Source organism: Rousettus aegyptiacus, unplaced genomic scaffold (genome assembly GCF_014176215.1).
Source record: "Rousettus aegyptiacus isolate mRouAeg1 unplaced genomic scaffold, mRouAeg1.p scaffold_m13_p_3, whole genome shotgun sequence".
NCBI classification, from domain to species: domain Eukaryota; kingdom Metazoa; phylum Chordata; class Mammalia; order Chiroptera; family Pteropodidae; genus Rousettus; species Rousettus aegyptiacus.
The window spans coordinates 91,132,912-91,141,135 of NW_023416306.1; positions in this window are offsets into that span (position 1 = coordinate 91,132,912).

Genomic DNA, 8,224 nt, shown 5'->3' on the forward strand with positions numbered 1-8,224 from the left:
CAGTAATAGGTCAGTAGAGGTGGGTCAGAGAAAGAATAATAGTTTATAATATTGTAATATACAAACAAATATAAATCTAATGCATGTGAATATAAAATTTCTGAGGTTAATTTTAGATAAAAAGAAATAAGGGGAAATGAATCTAAAGAAAACTTTTTAAAGGAAATAAGCTTTACAAATAAACACTATTTACTCATACTGTTGTTTCCACTCTTGTAATGATGTTTTTACATTTGAGCAGCTAATGCTTCAAAGATAACAATATGAGAACATAGTCGATGAAATGTATCTTTTTTATTCAAAGAAAACATATTTCTGAAGAATTTTATTCAAATTTGCTCTGTTTTATTTATCAAACCAAACTTTTAAAATTAAAAATATAAATGCTAAAAATTAGATCCATCTAGTAAAATAGAATATGTAGGATAATGATCCTGAGGTGATTTCAATTTTATTCTGCTTGTTTTATATAGTTAAAGATTATCTTATTTAAAAGTCTTACAATAAAAATTCTTATAATTTTTATATCAACTCAAAATTCCCAAAAAACATACATATGGCCAATGGACATTAAAAAAAGTTCTCAACTTTACTAGCTATTAGGAATATACAAATCAAAACCACAGTGAAATAATATCTCACACCTGTTAGAAAGTAATTATTTTTCCATATTTTTACTTGGCCACATTTATTTATCAAGTCCATATGTATTGTAGTTCTCCAAATCATATGGAGTTAAATTTAAGAAAGTTGTTTCATGTAATTATAATATAGGTAAGATATTGGCTTCTGATGATTTATTTAAAGAAAAAAGTATTTTCAAGTTCTTCACATGACATAGATTTCAAGAAAAAATATCCACACAATTAGTAAATATCTGAAGCTGTGGAATTTGCTCTACAACATTAATATTTGCATTAAAAAATTAATCTCTATACAAATGCATTTTAAAAGCCTTATTTTTTGAATCTATTCATTTCAAGAACATTGCATGTAATTGAGCTGATGATGTTACTGATAGCTACATAACTGTGCCTAAAGACTAGTATATGAATAATTATCCAGAGTAATATGTTTTATGAAATTATTTGTTGTGAAAACCTTTATGTTTTAAATATAAAGAACAATTTTAATTTAACAGATAGTAGCAGCTAGTAAAAAGCTGGCAGAATTAAGACTCCAAATTATAGAAATTATGTGAATATAATTATAATTAGGTCTTTTTTGAAAATGTAGCTTTTAGATCATAATTTACAAAATATTAGGTTGTGTGGAGAAATGATAGCTATACAAGGTAGGATATTTTTAGACATTCATAATGTCTGATACAAATATTCAATATTACTAACTTATACCTGGTCTTGTTATATCTACTATGACTTTACTGTTTTGTATAGTAATAGCTATTTATATCTATCATAACATTATCTTTGTAAAAACCATGTTATACTTGACCTTTAAAATTTTTCTTTCATAACCTTGTGATTTACCAGGGATTCCATCAATCAATACAACAGGAAAATAAGTACACATCTGGTTATTCATTCTTAAGAATTCTATGGATCCTTTATTAGGCAAAGTTCAACTGTAAAGGCCATTTGCACAAGAGATAAAAATAAATCATTTTCATGGTTTTGATTTTTACTGAAACACAAAAATAACTTTTGTTTTAGGCCATATCATAAAAGTCTGCCTTCTGAGAATCATTGTGTGTAGAAGAAAATAAAACACAGGAGTTATGTGATTTTAGCCCAGTAATTAATTGTTTGCCTTTATAGAATTTACTTGAACAATCAGAATTCATCTCATCTCCTTCAGAATATTCTTGACTCTAAATCTATAATCAGTATAGCAATGTTCATATATTGACAAAGAGTCGTGGGCCATTCCTAATCAATGGAAATTCTTATGTATAAGAAGCATATATTTGGTTGACAAGAGAGAAAAAGACAGTGAGAAAGAGACAGACACATGGAACCAGAAAGAGAAAGAGATTGAAAGAGGAGAGTTATGGCGAGTAAAAGGATGGCAGGAGGAAAAATCTCCAACATGGATAACAAACTTGTTTTATTATTTTCATGAGTTATTCTATTTCTGTTGAGCTTAAAATCTCAGCATCATGATTTCTTAAACCATCAGGCTGTGTACAAATTTTGGTAAAAATTTCATTAATGTGAGTATATGATATTCTCTGCTACACCTGTGACCAAGCAAGTGGGCCCACTGCCCACTGAGAAACAGAAAAACTGAATGCCAAATTCTAAGGTACCAACCAGTCTTTTGCGGAGAAAAAAATTTTCATATGTAAAGCAATCAAACAAGTAGACCATAAGCAAGGCTCAAATTGGTCTCCTCAAACTTAGGGTTGAGAAAAGTTTTAAAGGATGAGGGTAATATATATATTCATAATTTTTTACTTAGAAAGGTTTTTATTGGACAATTTTAAAAATTAGCCATGTAGGGTAAGGAATATGAGAGAGGCAAAAGAAAGTACAAAGAAATTCCAATCTGGCAGTGTTAGGTGGGTCAAGTTTATATTTGTTCATATTTAGTTCAGGCGTTGATCTTCCTTACTGAAGGACATATACGCTGTTTTTGTGAAAATAGCTCAAGGTCTGCATTAGGGAGTAAAATCAGTCTAATCTGTGTAAGGCATGTGACACACACACACAAACAAAACAAAATTAATTAGTTAATTAATTACATTTTTAGGCAAAGCAACCCTTGGTTGACCTCACATATTACAAGGACCTTGTCAGCTTACAATCCCCCCCACTTTTTTATTTTAATTTTTTACACCTACAGCACATGGTCTTCCTAGGTGGTCTCTCATCCAATTATTAACCAGGCCTGACCCTGCTTAGCTTTTGAGATCAGACGGAATTGGGCTTGTTCAGGGTAGCATGGCCATAGACAAAACAAAAATTAAAAACAAAAAAAAATACTTTGTCAATGTTAGATTTCATACCTTGCTGTCTTCCTCTTTGTGTTTGTAGACAAAGTATACATTAAGAAATAACAGAGGGTTCAATGTATTTTTGCAAATAGTTGGATGACCAATAATAGGATTTCTTCCTTTATAGAATTTCTGGAGGAACAATCAATATTGATCAATAGGGCTGCCTTAATGATAGACCCTGTTGTATTCAGATGAAGACCTTTTCCTAATCAAGGGGTTGTTTTAGTGTCATTGGGGTTATGAAATATATATCTGTATATTGGTTCATCAATAGAAAACCCTGAAGATATTATATCTGCTGAATAAGAGAAATTTGGGGGAATACCAAAGAAAAGGAGGCCAAGGCCTAATTTTTTGTAGCATGGCATAACATATCATCTTTGCTTTTTAATAGTATTAAAACTAAGTGCCCAATAACAAATAGTAAACATAAGGCGATTTGGGTTCCTAAAATGTTTTTAAAACACAATGTTATTTTGTTCAAGAATTTACCCTATTATCAGTAAGGTTCTTAAATTTTGAAGATGCCTTCTGTTATTGAAGATGTTTGGTTCTTGTTTGACAATCCATTTGAAGATATCCTGGGAATCAAATATCTTTTTATTTCTTCTATTTCACTTTAAAATGTGATGTGGTATTGCAAATGTAGTTAATGATTTCCTCTGGAAAGATTAAACAAATACTTTTCTTTTTCCTTTTGAGCTCTTGAAAATAAGTATTTTATAATTCTACTGATTGTCTACTGGCCGTCAGCCACCAAAATATTAAAGGAGCACTTATTATAGACTTTGAAATTATAACGTAAGCAAACTATTTTTTGACCAATTTTGTTATACTAGGAAAGAAAATAAAAGCAATAGCTAATAAAAAAATGGATCTATATGTTATTTTTAATGAAAATTGAGGCTATCTTCATAGTCAAAATTTAAAGAGAATTAGACTCTCTTCTGAGAGAGGGTATATATGTTTAATTAATGACATTTTACTAAATATTTATTATATACTCATCATAAAATATTAACTAAGAGCCATTATTTCTCTGTGTTGTGGGAATATAGCCATGACATATAATTCAAAGTTCTTGTCATCACAAAGCCAGAATTTTAATAAAGGAAGACTAAAAATAAGCAAATAAGCAAATACATATATAATATTAATGAGGGTAAGTGAATATATTTATGGAGAATGATAAGGCAAAATGGAGCACATGGGCAAGAGGATTCAATTTTACATAAAGGTTTCAATAAAGACCTAAATTAATGGATATTTGAGCTGGGTTGAGTCTTGATGAAATGAAAGAATAACGAGCCATGAGGTTACGTGTGATAAGAGTATATGGGTATAAAAGAAACAAGATATGATAAAAATAGATGCAGGAATCAAAACATTTAAAAGAAATTGGGGCTAGAAATTTAGTTTTGTGCCAAATATTTAATTAACAAAGTATGTCTTAATGACCCTATGATTTGATCAGGCAGGTAATTTTAAATTCCTATTTATATAGATTAGATAGTGGCAAATATATAAAAAATATCAATTTTATATTCCTGTCCTTTTGGGGGTATCCCTTCTTTTATGTCCTCAGCTCCTACATCATGAGGCTCTGGCACTGAGTGGATGCTATGTGCATATTAACTGATGGAACTGACCTTGCTAGCTATAAAATAACAATGCCTGATGAGTTCACAAGGAAAACAGTCATTTACTTACAAGCTATATTATGATTCACTTTTTTTCAACTAAAAGGAGAAAAACAGAGTGCTTTTTCTTACCTGGGAATATGGTTTTATGCAAAGATAATTATAGAAATTTGCTCACATACATTGAGAGGGTAGTTCAATACCTGATGACCCTGTGGCTAAAATGAGACTCTTTCAATCAAGATTACTATGCCTAAATATCCTCCTGATTCTTCAAAAACAAGTCACAATTTCCCAAAAGTTCTATCAGACAGTTATTTAGAAGGATTTCTTATATAGATGCAGAATTTTATCATACTGTCAGAATTTCCAATAAATCCTAAGAACAATGGTTTAAACTTGGCTATTTAACATAATCATTTATCTTTATATATAATTGTATATCAATTTCTAGGGCCCATCCTAGATCTACTGAATTAGAATATCCAGGACAGAAACTTGAGAAATGTTATTTTGTGGAAGTTTATGATGTCTGTGGTATTTTTTTCTAAATTACAGTTGCTATTCGAATTTATATTAGTTTCACATGTACAGCACAGTAGTTAGACATATATATATATATATATATATATATATATATAATTTACAATGTGAGCCACCCAGTAAGTCTAGTATCCACCTGGCACCAAACAGAGTTATTACAATATTATTGACTATATTCCCTATGCCGTTAATCCCTTCTTCTTTCTCACCCAGCTCCCCAACCTCTCCCATCTGGCAACCATCAGTGTGTTCTCTGTATCTATGACTTACTTTCTGCTTTGTTAGTTCATTTATTTAGTTTGATTCCACATATAAGTGAAATCATATGGTATTTGTCTTTTTGTGTCTGACTTATTTCACTTAACATAATGCCCTCTAGGTCCATCCATGTTGTTGCAAATGGTAAGATTTTATTCTTTCTGTGGCCAAGTAATAGTCTGTTATATGTATATACCACACACATCTTTTTATCCAATTGCTTATTGATAGATATAAAAGCAACTTAGGTTGTAAATAATGCTGCAGTGAATATAGTGGTGCGTATATGTTTTTGAATTAGTGCTTTAGATCTCTTCAGATAGATACCCATGAGTGGGATTTCTGGGTTGTATGGCAGTTCTATGTTTATTTTGGAGGAACCTTCATACTATTTTCCAAAGTGGCTGCACTAATTTTCAACAACGTAATGTCTTCAGTTTTTAAATTGGGGTATGGAAATTAACTGCAAGCACACAATGCATTCCCATATATATTCCACTAGTCTATTCACATAAAACCTTGAAGAAGATATGAATCATCTATGTTAACTAAAGTTGTCTAGACTTTACTAACATTGAATCTTAAATTCGTTATCATTTAGTCAATTAAAATTTGTTTTTCTCTCACATTAGAGAAACATATCTCCTTCCCAGAGTTATTCAGGGGCCCAAAACAGGTTTTCTTTCTGAGTCATCTGAAAAGAAGAAGAAACATAAAAAACTATGAATCAGAAATGTTAATAAGCCAGGTCCAAAAGTGTAAACACTAGTTTTGATCATTTGCTGGTGAAGATAATGTGTTTACATGGCCATATCTAATTATAAAGGGGACTGGGATAAATAATCTAGCTAAATGTTCAGGAAAGGAAAGAAAATAATAGATTTTGTTAGAAAGCTGACAGTTTTGACTATACTGTTAACATACAGTTTAGAGATGAGTACTAGTCAGTAACTCAGGGAAAACAGATCTAAGAAACATTTCAAAATTAGTGCTTACTTCTGCATTGAAAGATGGTTACTGAAGGAAGAATGTATCTGTACATCAATTTATTGGGCAAATGACTGCTTTGGAAGGTGGAATGTGAGCTAGCTGAGATAGAATAATTTGAGACAAAGGGTGAGATATTGCTCTATTTATTTTTTCTTCAGTATTTGAAGAGGGGGAAATTTTGTGAGATATATCAGAAATTTTGTGAGATCTATCACTTGACAAATAGGGGAACACAATCATTTGAAACAAGTAAACCCCTAACAGAAACAGTGATTCTAATATTCGACTTTTAGGATTTTTGTTGTTGTTATTATTGTTGTTGTTTTAATTGTGTATCATTATGCCCTTACGGTCTATATATTCTGTCATGTAGAACAATTTTTGTTTCTCGTCCCTTAATGAATGAAGAGGCAGAAGTACTGAGTTCCTATATTGGGGAGTGGTAGACAATGGGGAGTTGGAACAGCAAAGAGGTTTGTTGATAAAATGAGAATAGTAGAGCAAGAGCAGAAGTAACTATTAGCAAGAAATCCTGGGATAAGCACTGGGTTTTCAATGATTATAGAGGATAAAGTTACTGTTATTTTCTTTAGTATTTAAAAAAGTCTTACTCCTACTTGGAACTTTGCAAGTTGTACAAATATGCATTCAAGTACAATTCGGTGGATAGGCTATGTGAAAAATGGGGTTCTAATGAAAGTACATAAGAGGAACATTTCATCCAAATAATTGTATGGAAGATTATTTAAAGGAAATGTTATTTATTTATTTTTAATTTTTTTTATATATTATGATGATATTGACAAAATACAATAAGTTAGGAAACAGCATTTTAGATGAGATATGAAAAATGAGTAAGAGTTAACTATGAAAGAAGTAATGGAAAGTGTTTTAGGAAAAGGGAGTAGTGTACATAAATAGCCCAGGTTTAAAGAAAGCATGTTATATTACAAAAATTGAATTTATATGTGTAGAACTGAGGAGAGGGAAGATGAATGTGGTTATGGTAGAAGAAATGGAACGGAGATAAAAGCAATATGAAGAGAGAGCGAGGCAAGAGATAAACTGAACTAGGTTGTGTGGGCTATAATTTCTATTTTGGGCTTTAAAAGCAACAATTATTGAATATTGACTACATTAAAAAGACCAATTTTGTGCCAACCTATTGAATAATCTAATTATAGCATATGAGCTTAAAAGTAAGTCTGGTAAAAAGAAATATGATTTTTAAAAATAAAAATATATGGAAAGGTTAGAATGAGTAGACTTGAGAGGGTGGCTATTGCATAGGAGGTAAAGATGAAGTCATTTATGAATGACATAGGCTGCTGATAAATATAATACAGGGAAGTAACAAAATAAACTTTTTTCTTTTCTTCTATCCATTGTTCTTTCCTTCTCTTATTTAATTGTTCTCAGTTCTTTCCATAGGGAGATAAAGATAATAGGAAAATGTTATTCTTAAACTAAGAAAGAATAAACCCTGAGTGACAAAGTGAAAAAAGATATCAACATCAGAGTGAAATATAGGGTCAAAATGCTCATAGGTGCAACCGAACTTGATATAACCCCTAACGTCTGGGAGTTAGAGCTTAGGCCCTGTGACAGAAAAAATATTATAACAGTTTCTTTTTTTGTGGGGAGCTAGACTAAGCTAGATAAATGAAGCCAGGAGTCATGAAAATCTTTATTATTTGAAATTTAAGGGATATAGCAATCAAAAAAGATAAATTCTTCACTTATAGGTGAAAGAGTATAAATGATTAGTAACTATTAAATAAATTTAGAGATACATTGATAGAAACCAGAAAAACTTTATTGACTCCTATTCACG